A 14,052-nucleotide genomic window follows, 5' to 3' on the forward strand; every position below is an offset into this window, starting at 1 on the left:
ACATTGCACCACGTATAGCTGAACAGGTGTCTTCTAAAAACTCAGACCCTCGTATTAGCATCATGGAGACCCGTTTTCTAAGGTCCACTTCTAAAATGCCCGTCGACCCAAACAAACCACCCGACCCCCCAAATGCAAATAACACTGAAACACAAAATAACGAAGATCATGCTCTGGGGCCCAATCGATGTTAGATGATTGGAAGCCAGATCGTGCTCACCAAAAAAATACATAAAATATACTAACCCACAAAAAAATATATAAAACTAACAAAAGACCCTTTATTGTCGCAACCATGTTAATACTAAGTATACTTTGAAGATTAGTGAACACTGACCGTACCCACTCGGCTCATACTCAACATTAAGGGTACAAGGGACCCCTCAGGTCACCTTGTACAAGCCACTTAGGCTTCAGGCCCTTAAGGCAGGTCGAATGAGAGACCTAACCATCGCGAAACTCTGAGCATCGAGACCATGGGCGACGGCCATGGGCTCGGTGGCCAGACTCATTCGGGTGCCCAGCTGCCGAGGAGAACAAAATTTATTTTGCCAAATCGGCAGCTGGGTGACCGAATTCACTACACGGTTTCCCCGCGGAGTGACATCAATCTAGGTTGATGTCCCTCCGCGAGGAAACACACTCTTAGGGACTTCAGTCCAAATTCATGTCAATACCAAAGTAGAATCAGTAATGTAAATAGGGAGAAAAGCTACACAGCTACCCCTACAGTGAGGTGGCCTAACCACAACCATGCTAAAGCGAAGGGTGTTTCTTTTTCCCAAATCACCCGACGCAAAGATCATAGCCTCCCCGCGTATGTCACACGTTGGGGAGGGGTGGAGGAAAAACCTGGGGGTCAGATAGGTACCGATCCAAAATGACTCGCTCTTTTGGGGCGTGACCGGTCTGATTTTCGGACATGTGGGTCCCGCTGATTAGCAGCGGTACACACATGTTCCTAGGGGGTGGGATGATCGGCGAGTGTGAGTGAGTGAGTGAGACGAAGGTCTCTATAGTAGTAGTAGTAGTAGTTTCACTAGTAAGTAGTTCGGTGCCGGTCACCGACGGAAGCAGACGTGCAGCAGAGAGAGCAGTAAGCTTATAGAGTAAGAGTAAGTTTGGTAAGCAGGTCTTTTCAGACCAAACTGTGAATGTAAGCACAGTAGCGAGCCAAACCCTCAAATTCTAAAAGCAAAAACCGAGGCAAAAGCTAGTTTAGTTGATGCAGTGAGCTTAGCGAGTTGTTTTTTAAATCGACTCCTGAGACGCTGTAGCAATTAGCTAGAAAACAGAAAATCCAAAAACGGGCTCTCGGTGAACCTGTTCGGGACACCTACTGTGCTCCGTAAGGGTAGACACTGCAGGGTGTAGCTTTTTAGAATCTACACGGCTGCAGACACGGCCCCTTGGCGAGTAGGTTAAGAACATCAAGAGGATCCCCGTACCCAGTTCTGTCTGGGTACGTGAACAACCGCGGACTGTCTAGGGCTGTCTACCCTAAAACCGTGCTGGCAACGGGCCAGACGGCGGCAAAAAAGGTTCATTTAAGCGACGATTCCCTCCCTGACGACATGTCTGACAGTGCAAAGTCACTGTCTGTCCCTTTCCACCCTTATGCAGATTCACGTAAAGTGAATCTGAACCTTTTCCAGGGGTTGGAGTCAGACAATGAAGGCAGAAACAAGAAAACAACAGGAGGATTGGTGACTCTGAGTGACGGCGGAGGAAAATTCAGGGAACCGGAGAGACCAAAAAAGAAAAAATTGAAGAAGAAAATAGAAAAAACCGAAAAAGACGACCTCACAACAGACGATGAGGCAATAAACAACAAAAAACGAGACGAAGAAATGGACCACGAAATATTTCTTATAAATTCAAATGCTCAATGTTAAAGAGAGTATCAGCAGCATAAAAACAAGAAAATTATTTTTATATTTGTAACATTAATCATCCTTACAACTTATAACCTAAACTAAATACAATTAATAGTTCACAGTTCGGCTCATGTGTAAGAGCAGAAAAACCGCAGAATGGCTGTCTTATATGGTTAAATCAACCCAACCGCCCCAGTTGTCTAGACAGTGCCTTATCTTTATGTATATTTATCAACCAAATATTTTTCTCATTATTTTTTCTACAATTCCAAAAATTCAAATACAAATTTTGCTTGTAAATTATGTATTTTTACTTAAAATCTTAAATCAATTTTTAGACTCTTTATGCTTTAACAAGGAACTTAGGATAGTTTTGACCCAATTAAATGGCAATTGTTTAGCAAAAAGCTATTCTGCTACCTGTCAGAATCAGTTGACTTGTTAGTCAAAAGTAATGATAACACAAGTTCATTTTTATCCGAGGATGATGATGATTCAATTGTAGATCCAAATTATGTGCCACAAGATGATGATGATGCTGGCGCAAATGTTAATGCAGAAATTGTTGAAATGAATTTGAAAAAACCAGGGAGTCAGTTGGGATTAATATATCTATACCAGACACTCCGATAGGCACTCTACTAAAGCGAAAATGTTGGTAAAGTTTATGTTTATTATTACTTTTAATTCGTTTATTTCTGGAAGCTAGCTTTCTTATTGGATGTTAGGAACTATCGAAATGGGAACTATTTTTTTTATATAGATTTGCCTTTAGAATAACTGCATCATTAAAACTATTTGCAAAAAACAGCAAAATGGACGTTATAAAAATATTTATTATAAATTCAAATGCTCAAAGTTAAAGAGAGTATCAGCAGCATAAAAAACAAGAAAATTATTTTTATATTCGAACATTAATCATCCTTACAACTTATAACCTAAACTAAATACAATTAATAGTTCACAGTTCGGCTCATGTGTAAGGGAAAAACCGCAGAAGGGTTGGTTGTCTTATATGATTAAATCAACCCAACCACCCCAGTTGTCTAGACAGTGCCTTATCTTATTGCATGTTTATCAAACAAATATTTTTCGCATTATTTTTTCTACAATTCCCAAAATTCAAATACAAATTTTGCTTGTAAATTATGTATTTTTACTTTAAATCGTAAATCGATTTTTAGACTCTTTATGCTTTAACAAGGAACTCGGGATAGTTTTGACTCAATGAAATGGAAATTGTCTAGCAAAAAGCTATTCTGCTACCTATCAGAAAAAAGCTGACTTGTTAGTCAGAAGTAATGATAACATAAGTTAATTTTTATCCGAGGATGTTGATGATTCAATTGCAGATCCAAATTATGTGCCACAAGATGCGCAAATGTTAATGCAGAAATTGTTCGTGCTTTTGAACAAAGTAAATCATCTAACATAGAGTCAAACACTAATGAATTTGAAAAAACCAGGGAGTCAGTTGGGATTAATATATCTATACCAGACACTCCGATAGGCACTCTACTAAAGCAAAAATGTTGGTAAAGCTTATATTTATTCTTACTTTTAATTCGTTTAACTCTAGAAGCTAGCTTTCTTATTCGATGTTAGGAAGTGTCGAAATGGGAACTATTTTTTTTTATATAGATTTGCTTTTATAATAACTGCATCATTAAAACTATTTGCAAAAAACAGCAAAATGGACGTTATAAAAATATTTATTATAAATTCAAATGCTCAATGTTAAAGAGAGTATCAGCAGCATGAAAAACAAAGAAAATTATTTTATATTCGTAACATTAATCATCCTTACAACTTATAACCTAAATTAAATACAATAAATAGTTCACAGTTCGGTTCAGTAAACCAAATATTTTTCTTATTATTTTTTCTACAATTCCAAAAATTCAAATACAAATTTTGCCTGTAAATTATGTATTGTTACTTTAGATCGTAAATAAATTTTTAGACTCTTTATGCTTTACCAAGGAACTTAGGATAGTTTTGACCCAATTAAATGGCAATTGTTTAGCAAAAAGCTATTCTGCTACCTGTCAGAATCAGCTGACTTGTTAGTCAGAAGTAATGATAACAGAAGTTCATTTTTATCCGAGGATGATGCTGATTCAATTGCAGATCCAAATTATGTGCCACAAGATGATGATGATGATGCTGGCGCAAATGTTAATGCAGAAATTGTTCCTGCTTTTGAACAAAGTAAATCATCTAACATAGAGTCAAACACTAATGAATTTGAAAAAACCAGGGAGTCAGTTGGGATTAATATATCTATACCAGACACTCCTATAGACACTCTACTAAAGCAAAAAGGTTGGTAAAGCTTATATTTATTATTACTTTTAGTTCGTTTATTTCTGAAAAAGATCTTTCTTATTGGATGTTAGGAAGTATCGAAATGGGAACTATTTTTTTTTTATATATAGATTTGGTTTTATAATAACTGCATCATTAAAACTATTTGCAAAAAACAGCAAAATGGACGTTATAAAAATATTTCTTATAAATTCAAATGCTCAATGTTAAAGAGAGTATCAGCAGCGTAAAAACAAGAAAATTATTTTTATATTCGTAACATTAATCATCCTTATAACCTAAACTAAATACAATTAATAGTTCACAGTTCGGCTCATGTGTAAGAGCAGAAAAACCGCAGAATGGCTGTCTTATATGGTTAAATCAACCCAACCGCCCCAGTTGTCTAGACAGTGCCTTATCTTTATGTATATTTATCAACCAAATATTTTTCTCATTATTTTTTCTACAATTCCAAAAATTCAAATACAAATTTTGCTTGTAAATTATGTATTTTTACTTAAAATCTTAAATCAATTTTTAGACTCTTTATGCTTTAACAAGGAACTCGGGATAGTTTTGACTCAATTAAATGGAAATTGTTTAGCAAAAAGCTATTCTGCTACCTATCAGAAAAAAGCTGACTTGTTAGTCAGAAGTAATGATAACACAAGTTCATTTTTATCCGAGGATGATGATGATTCAATTGCAGATCCAAATTATGTGCTACAAGATGATGATGATGATGATGATGGCGCAAATGTTAATGCAGAAATTATCCCTGCTTTTAAAAAATTTAATCATCTAACATAGAGTCAAACACTAATGAATTTGAAAAAACCAGGGAGTCAGTTGGGATTAATATATGTATACCAGACACTCCGATAAGCACTCTACTACAGCAAAAATGCTGGTAAAGTTTATATTTATTATTACTTTTAACATTTATTTCTGGAAGCTAGCTTTCTTATTCGATGTTAGGAAGTGTCGAAATGGGAACTATTTTTTTTATATAGATTTGCTTTTATAATAACTGCATCATTAAAACTATTTGCAAAAAACAGCAAAATGGACGTTATAAAAATATTTATTATAAATTCAAATGCTCAGTGTTAAAGAGAGTATCAGCAGCATGAAAAACAAGAAAATTATTTTATATTCGTAACATTAATCATCCTTACAACTTATAACCTAAATTAAATACAATAAATAGTTCATAGTTCGGTTCAGTAAACCAAATATTTTTCTCATTATTTTTTCTACAATTCCAAAAATTCAAATACAAATTTTGCCTGTAAATTATGTATTGTTACTTTAGATCGTAAATCAATTTTTAGACTCTTTATGCTTTAACAAGCAACACGGGATAGTTTTGACTCAATTAAATGGAAATTGTTTAGCAAAAAGCTATTCTGCTACCTGTCAGAATCAGCTGACTTGTTAGTCAGAAGTAATGATAACACAAGGTCATTTTTATTCGAGGATGATGATTATTCAATTGTAGATCCAAATTATGTGCCACAAGATGATGATGATGCTGGCGCAAATGTTAATGCAGAAATTGTTCCTGCTTTTGAACAAAGTAAATCATCTAACATAGAGTCAAACACTAATGAATTTGAAAAAACCAGGGAGTCAGTTGGGATTAATATATCTATACCAGACACTCCGATAGGCACTCTACTAAAGCAAAAATGTTGGTAAAGTTTATGTTTATTATTACTTTTAATTCGTTTATTTCTGGAAGCTAGCTTTCTTATTGGATGTTAGAAACTATCGAAATGGGAACTATTTTTTTTATATAGATTTGCCCTTAGAATAACTGCATCATTAAAACTATTTGCAAAAAACAGCGAAATGGACGTTATAAAAATATTTATTATAAATTCAAATGCTCAAAGTTAAAGAGAGTATCAGCAGCATAAAAAACAAGAAAATTATTTTTATATTCGAACATTAATCATCCTTACAGCTTATAACCTAAACTAAATACAATTAATAGTTCACAGTTCGGCTCATGTGTAAGGGAAAAACCGCAGAAAGGTTGGTTGTCTTATATGATTAAATCAACCCAACCGCCCCAGTTGTCTAGACAGTGCCTTATCTTATTGCATATTTATCAAACAAATATTTTTCGCATTATTTTTTCTACAATTCCCAAAATTCAAATACAAATTTTGCTTGTAAATTATGTATTTTTACTTTAAATCGTAAATCAATTTTTAGACTCTTTATGCTTTAACAAGGAACTCAGGATAGTTTTGACCTAATTAAATGGAAATTGTTTAGCAAAAAGCTATTCTGCTACCTGTCAGAATCAGCTGACTTGTTAGTCAGAAGTAATGATAACAGAAGGTCATATTTATCCGAGGATGATGATGATTCAATTGCAGATCCAAATTATGTGCCACAAGATGATGATGATGCTGGCGCAAATGTTAATGCAGAAATTGTTCCTGCTTTTGAACAAAGTAAATCATCTAACATAGAGTCAAACACTAATGAATTTGAAAAAACCAGTGAGTCAGTTGGGATTAATATATCTATACCAGACAGTCCGATAGCCACTCTACTAAAGCAAAAATGTTGGTAAAGTTTATGTTTATTATTACTTTTAATTCGTTTATTTCTGCAAGCTAGCTTTCTTATTGGATGTTAGGAACTATCGAAATGGGAACTATTTTTTTTTATATAGATTTGCCTTTAGAATAACTGCATCATTAAAACTATTTGCAAAAAACAGCAAAATGGTCGTTATAAAAATATTTATTATAAATTCAAATGCTCAATGTTAAAGAGAGTATCAGCAGCATAAAAAATAAGAAAATTATTTTTATATTCGTAACATTAATCATCTTTACAACTTATAACCTAACCTAAATACAATAAATAGTTCACAGTTCGGCTCATGTGTAAGGGAAAAACCGCAGAAGGGTTGTCTTATATGGTTAAATCAACCCAACCGCCCCCAGTTGTCTAGAGAGTGCCTTATTTTATTGTATATTTATCAACCAAATATTTTTCTCATTATTTTTTCTACAATTCCAAAAATTCAAATACAAATTTTGCTTGTAAATTATGTATTGTTACTTTAAATCGTAAATCAATTTTTCGACTCTTTATGCTTTTGTCACCAATGGCACGCATTTGTTCACGGCTTAGGCTCCGCCTTCATAATCCTTTGTTTCGTTAGCGATTCAAAACTATAAAAGGTGGCGAATCTCTAACGAAGGTCTCTAGAGTGATCAGTATCAGTAGGTAGTTCAGCGAGAGACGCTGAACAGTGCAGACGCGTACGGAGCTGTAGTACCGAGGAGAAGCCGAAGTAGTGGGGACGACTCGACCTTGCTGATCTTTTCAGATCACCGTGAGTAAGACACGGTAAGCGGGAAGAGAAATCCACGCGCTTAGGCAAAAACCGAGAGGCAAAAGCGACATCTTTGGATGTGATTAACCGAGGGAATTTCATCTTTCATTGAGTTCTCTGGGAGGTCACAATCCAGGACTAGCCAGTGAAGAAGCGAGCGGGCCTTGTGCCTGTCGGGAGCTATCTGTGCCTCCGTAGGAAGGACAATGTAAGGTGTGGATATTTTTGTATTTCACATCGGACAGACCCGGACACCTGGGCCTGATAGCTGAGAAAACGCAAGTGGAACCCTCCCTAGCGCAAGTTAGGGCGTGAACAGCCGTGTAGGTCCCTGGGACGGCACCCAGAAATTGGATGAACAGCGGTTCATCCAACCGAAAAAAACAGAGTCTTCTAAGTGAAATAATGTCGTCTTCTGAAAGCACAGAGCTTTCACCGAGCAATTCCGCTCAAAATGATGTTGAACCCACCCAACCCGAATTCCTCTCGAAATCAGAGCATGAGTCGTCTGACGACGATGCTTCTGGTGACGAATCCGCCCCTAGAGCCTCTTCCCCCCAAGTCGGAGATGGAGGAAGAGTACTCTAGTTCTGAAGACGAAATAATGCCTGATAATAAGTTCTCCGATGAAGAGGTCAGAGTAGCATACGAAGACCTCGAAGAAACCCCTCAGGTTTCTTCAGAAAATGAAACCCGCGACTCTGAAACCCCTCAGGTCTCAGAAAAACCCCAAGCCCGTGTAGAATTCGACACTTCGAATAGCTGCAACCGACGCCCCGAGGAAAAACAGGCAAATAAAAGGCCTCGTAACCCCTCAAGCCCTACCCAAAATCCTGAGCTGAAAAAAGCCAAAGATTTAGATGCGATGCAACGATCGATCGATGAAATGATCGCTCGGCTGCATCAGTCCGAAATTGCCAGAAAGCAAGACCAACAAGCCTATGGCCAGCAAATTGATCGATTAATGGCAGAGCTACAAAAGTTCAATGCCATTAACGCTCAGAAAGACGAGGAAAACCGAGGGCTAGTCTCAAGGTTAATGAGTCTTACGCAAGGACCAAAAGCTTCCCCTGAACCCACCCACGATATAGCATCTACGAATGCGAAGATCGAGGAGCTCATCATGAATCTCCAGAACTCGGAAACCATAAGACAGAGGGAAAGAGAGAGACATGGTAAAGAAACAGCTGAGATGATGGCCGAGCTAAAACAGCTGAGGGCCACGATCGAGCAAAAAGATCTAAGAAACCAGGAGTTAGTCGATCAGCTGATGAGACTAACTGCTGAAAAGCAAGGCCAAACCCCAACTCCCTCAGATGAAGTACCCATAGAAGTTGTTATGGAAACGGAAGAAGGTACTGAATCTGGAAATGACGGTGTCTATGAGTTTCCTAAATATCGTAAGAGGAAAAACAAAAAGACAACCAGCCAGATCTCGCAGAACGCGCGTAATAATGACATGTCCGAGATCCTTTCAGAGGCAAGCGATGCCGAAAAGGATCATGAGTCAAATAACAGAAAAAAACGACGAACTCAGCCTGCCACTGTTAAAAACACCAAGCCTGCTGAAGTAGCTCAAGTGATTATCCATCAGCTCTCTGATGATGAAGAACAAAAAGCAAAGGATAATCTTCAAGAAAGACAAAACAGAAAAAACAAGAAGAAAACAGCAGTAGAAGCCAGCAAGGCTTCAACAAGTAATGCAGTGGCAGAGACTAAGACCTCCACAAGAAAAACAAAACCACCAGCCATTATCTTAAAATCTGTTGGTGAAAGCCAACGGATTTTAAGTAAAGCAGCGACGAATGGCATTGGCTCCGTGAATAAATTCGCGAAGTCAGGCAGGTCTATAGTTATCCAAACAAACGACAGAGAAGGTTACCTCGGGATGTTAAAACTCCTTGAAGACCACACACCAAAAGTGGAATTCATTGCATACCCGATCGACGCTGAAACAAACAGGGCAAAGAGAAAGATCATCAGAGGCCTAAACACAGGATTAAACCTGAAAGCTTTAGGTGCAGAGATCGAAAAAGAAGGAATCGAAGTTCGAAAAATCGAACGGATGATTTCAAAGAAACCGGATAAAAAAGAGCTACCTCTATACATCGTAACCATCGGTGAAGAAGACGAAAAGAAAATGGCCCAAATCAGTAACCTCTCCTACATGAAGGTAACAATAGAAGACGAGTTCAGAATTAAGAAAGACGTTCTGCAATGCTTTAATTGCCAGAACTTCTATCACGGCTCTAGGGCATGTCATTGCGAGGCGCGTTGTGTGAAATGTGGTGAAAATCATAAAACATCTGATTGCGAGAAAGACCGGGAAACCGCAGCGAAATGCGCTAACTGTGGCGAAGCTCACACAGCAAGCTACAGGGGATGCAAAAAAGCACCCCAAAAAAGGTCCAAAGCTCCAACACCACCAAAGAGCAAAGGTGCACCTAGTGCACCTACTAGACCTAACGTTAGCTATGCCAATGCGGCAAAAGGTAACGTTCCCAGCACAAGCGCTCCCCTAGACCAAAATGCAATGTTGTGCGAAATGAATGCAGCTATGCAGAACTTCGCCAACATGATGCAAAAAATGGTTGCAGCTTTCGATGTGATGAAACAATTTAACAACACCGCGTAATGTTGAACAACCAGTTGGACGAACTTAAAATTGGGTCATGGAACTCGGGCGGGCTTCGTTCGAAACTAAACACACTAGACGAGTTTTCCAACAGACTCGATATAGATGTCATGGCACTGCAAGAAACTAAACTCACCGAAAAAGTGAAAACCAAGTTCCCGGGCTATGACATCTATAGAACTGACCGGACAGGGAGATCTGGTGGCACGGCCATTATGGTGAAAAAAGGAATACAACACCAACATATTCCAACACCAGATGGCCTGGTCACCATGGAGGCTACCTTGGTGCGGATCACTGCGGCCAACCATACACTGAAAATTGCTTCGGTGTATGTGAGGCCGCTGGATCCAGTACTGGGAGAGGATCTTGATCTCATCCTGGACTCAGACGAGCCCACTGTGATTATCGGTGACTTAAACGCGAGGTCGCCCAACTGGTTCGACAGACTAACCAACTGTAATGGCAGACGGCTCTGTAACTATCTCGAAAACAAACATAACACTATTGTAACTGGACCTACAGACCCAACATGCTTTCAGGGAGATAATATCCCAACATTCATAGACATTGCAATTCTTCACCAGGTGGGATTACAACACGAGATAATAACGGCAAACGAGGGAGACTCCACACATAACGTAATAGTTATGACACTTGGGGCAATAGATTTGAACCAAGTAGAACCACGTAAAAAGAAGACAATAAACTGGCAAAACTTCAGAAGAGTGATGAGTGAGAACATTGGTGCAATACCAACAATAAATAACATAAATGAACTGGAAGAAAGCATAATAAAACTAGAACAAACAATACAAAATGCAATGGAAGTCAGCACAAGAACCGAAAACATAGCTACACAAAGAGGAAGATTCAGAGAAATATCAATCGAATTAAAAGAATTGATAAGAGAAAAGAACAGAAGAAGAAGAAGAGCACAACGAACTCGAAACAGAGAAGATAAAAGAATTGCAAATGAATTAGACAGGGAGGTCAAAAAACAGTTACAAGAGCACCGAAGCGAATGCTGGGACCAATATATCCAAAGCTTAAATCCGAATAAATCTGCATTCTGGAAAGTATCAGCAGTACTTAGAAACGATAGAAAACCGATTCCACCTCTACACGGAGAAACAGGAATCGTATATACAGACGAAGACAAAGCAGAAGCCATGAAAGATACACTAGAAAAGAATTGTGAGAAAAATTTCCATCAAAGGGAAGACCTAGACTTCACCGCAGAAGTCGAAAATAGTGCAAGAAGAATAAAAAGAAGAAAAGGCAGAATAGGCCTTGAACACACCACCCCAGAAGAAATAAGAAATATAATCAAAAGGGCTAAGGCGAAAAAAGCACCAGGCCCAGACAACATCACAAATAGGGCAATTAAAAACTTACCGACCAAATTAATAGTGTACATCACAAATATCATCAACGCAGTACTGAGACTAAGATACTTTCCAGATAGATGGAAAGAAGCTCACGTAATAATGATCGGAAAACCGGGGAAAAACGGGAGCTTTCCTCAAAACTACAGGCCAATAAGCCTGCTATCATCGATAAGCAAAATAGCTGAAAGAGTAATACTCAAAAGACTCCAAGAGGAAACCGAAAGGCTAGGAATACTCCCCGAAGCGCAATTCGGATTTAGATCAGAACATTCTTGCGAACTCCAAGTACTAAGACTGACAGAGTACATCACGAAAGGCTTCAACGAGAAAATGTACACAGCAGTTGCATTTCTCGATGTCAGTAAGGCATTTGACAGAGTCTGGCACGAGGGCCTAATCTACAAAATGAACGATTATGGATACAGTGGGGCAATGACATGTCTTCTGGCTTCATACTTGGCCAACAGGAGGTTCAGAGTTCGGATAGGGGAAACCCTGTCTGGGGTCGGGACCCTGGAGGCGGGTGTGCCGCAGGGAGCCGTGCTGTCGCCTTACCTGTACACCATATACACCGCAGATACACCTAAAAGCAATAGAACGATCCTAAGCCTATACGCAGACGACACTGCTATAGCAGCATGCAGCAGAGACCCAGACCTGGCAGCAAGACATGTACAAGGAGAACTAAACCGACTATTACGATGGTGCATAAAATGGAAGATTGCACTAAATCCAGATAAAACTCAGGCCGTCATGTTCCGTAAAAGATGGGGAACACCGAACACAGAATTAAGCTTGGATAATAACCAAATAGAATGGGAAAACGAAGCTAAATACCTAGGCGTAACGTTAGATAGAAAATTAACATTCACACAACACATAAAGCTAACGGTAAATAAAGCAAAAGCACTAAGGAAGCAACTAGCCCCAATAATAGGGAGGAGAAGCAAATTAAACATCAAGACAAAACTCAGAACAGCCAATAGCATAATTCTGCCAACCCTAACATACGCATCAGCAGCCTGGGGACACACGTGCAAGTCCAACAGGAAGAAAGTACAAGTCTGCCAAAACTATATAATCAGAGAAGCCCTAAACGTGCCCAGATATGTACCACTGCGGTACATATACCGGGACACAGACCAGAAAAAAATCCTAAGGACCATGGACGAAAAAGCGTATGACATCTTCACCAATGTGAGAAATCACCCCAACAGGTGGCTAAGGGAATTAACAGATTATGACGAAAACGTTAGAACGGTACATAGACGGCCTAAACAACAACTTTTGGGATATAGACTGGTCCCAGCAGAAGAACGTGATGTCTGAGATAGTTACAGAGTAGTCAAACCACACCGCGCAATAAAGGTAGAAAAAAAAAAAAAAAAAAAAAAAAAAAGATCATGCTCTGGGGCCCAATCGATGTTAGATGATTGGACGCCAGATCGTGCTCACCAAAAAAATACATAAAATACACTAACCCACAAAAAAATATATAAAACTAACAAAACACCCTTTATTGTCGCAATCAAGTTAACATTAAGTATACTTTGAAGATTAGTGAACACTGACCGTACCCACTCGGCTCATACTCAACATAAAGGGTACAAGGGACCCATCAGGTCACCTTGTACAAGCCACTTAGGCTTCAGGCCCTTAAGGCAGGTCGAATGAGAGACCTAACCATCGCGAAACTCTGAGCATCGAGACCATGGGCGATAACCATGGGCTCGATGGCCAGACTCATCGGGTGCTCAGCTGCCGAGGAGAACAAAATTTATTTTGCCAAATCGGCAGCTGAATGACCGAGCTCACTACACGGTTTCCCCGCGGAGTGACATCAATCTAGGTTGATGTCCCTCCGCGAGGAGACACACTCTTAGGGACTTCAGTCCAAACTCATGTCAATACCAAAGTAGAATCAGTAAAGTAAATAGGGAGAAAAGCTACACAGCTACCCCTACAGTGAGGTGGCCTAACCACAACCATGCTAAAGCGAAGGGTGTTTCTCTTTCCCAAATCACCCGACGCAAAGATCATAGCCTCCCCGCGTATGTCACACGTTGGGGAGGGGTGGAGGAAAAGCCTGGGGGTCAGATAGGTACCGATCCAAAATGACTTGCTCTTTTGGAGCGTGACCGGTCTGATTTTCGGACATGTGGGTCCCGTTGACTAGCAGCGGTACACACATGTTCCTAGGGGGTGGGATGATCGGCGAGTGTGAGTGAGTGAGTGACGAAGGTCTCTATAGTAGTAGTAGTAGTAGTTTCACTAGTAAGTAGTTCGGTGCCGGTCACCGACGGAAGCAGACGTGCAGCAGAGAGAGCAGTAAGCTTATAGAGTAAGAGTAAGTTTGGTAAGCAGGTCTTTTCAGACCAAACTGTGAATGTAAGCACAGTAGCGAGCCAAACCCTCAAATTCTAAAAGCAAAAACCGAGGCAAAAGCTAGTTTAGTTGATGCAGTGAGCTTAGCGT

At 39.2% G+C, this 14,052-nt stretch overlaps 1 long non-coding RNA gene across 1 annotated transcript; it reads left to right on the top strand.

The window, feature by feature from the left end:
• Positions 1-620: 620 nt before the first annotated feature.
• On the top strand, positions 621-13,809 carry LOC126892559 (uncharacterized). The gene is made up of 2 exons (XR_007700903.1): positions 621-867; positions 13,679-13,809. It is a non-coding gene; the product is annotated as an uncharacterized LOC126892559 (long non-coding RNA).
• The last annotated feature ends 243 nt before the right edge of the window (positions 13,810-14,052 follow it).

Source organism: Diabrotica virgifera, chromosome 9 (genome assembly GCF_917563875.1).
Source record: "Diabrotica virgifera virgifera chromosome 9, PGI_DIABVI_V3a".
In the NCBI taxonomy this organism is placed as follows: Eukaryota; Metazoa; Arthropoda; class Insecta; order Coleoptera; family Chrysomelidae; genus Diabrotica; species Diabrotica virgifera.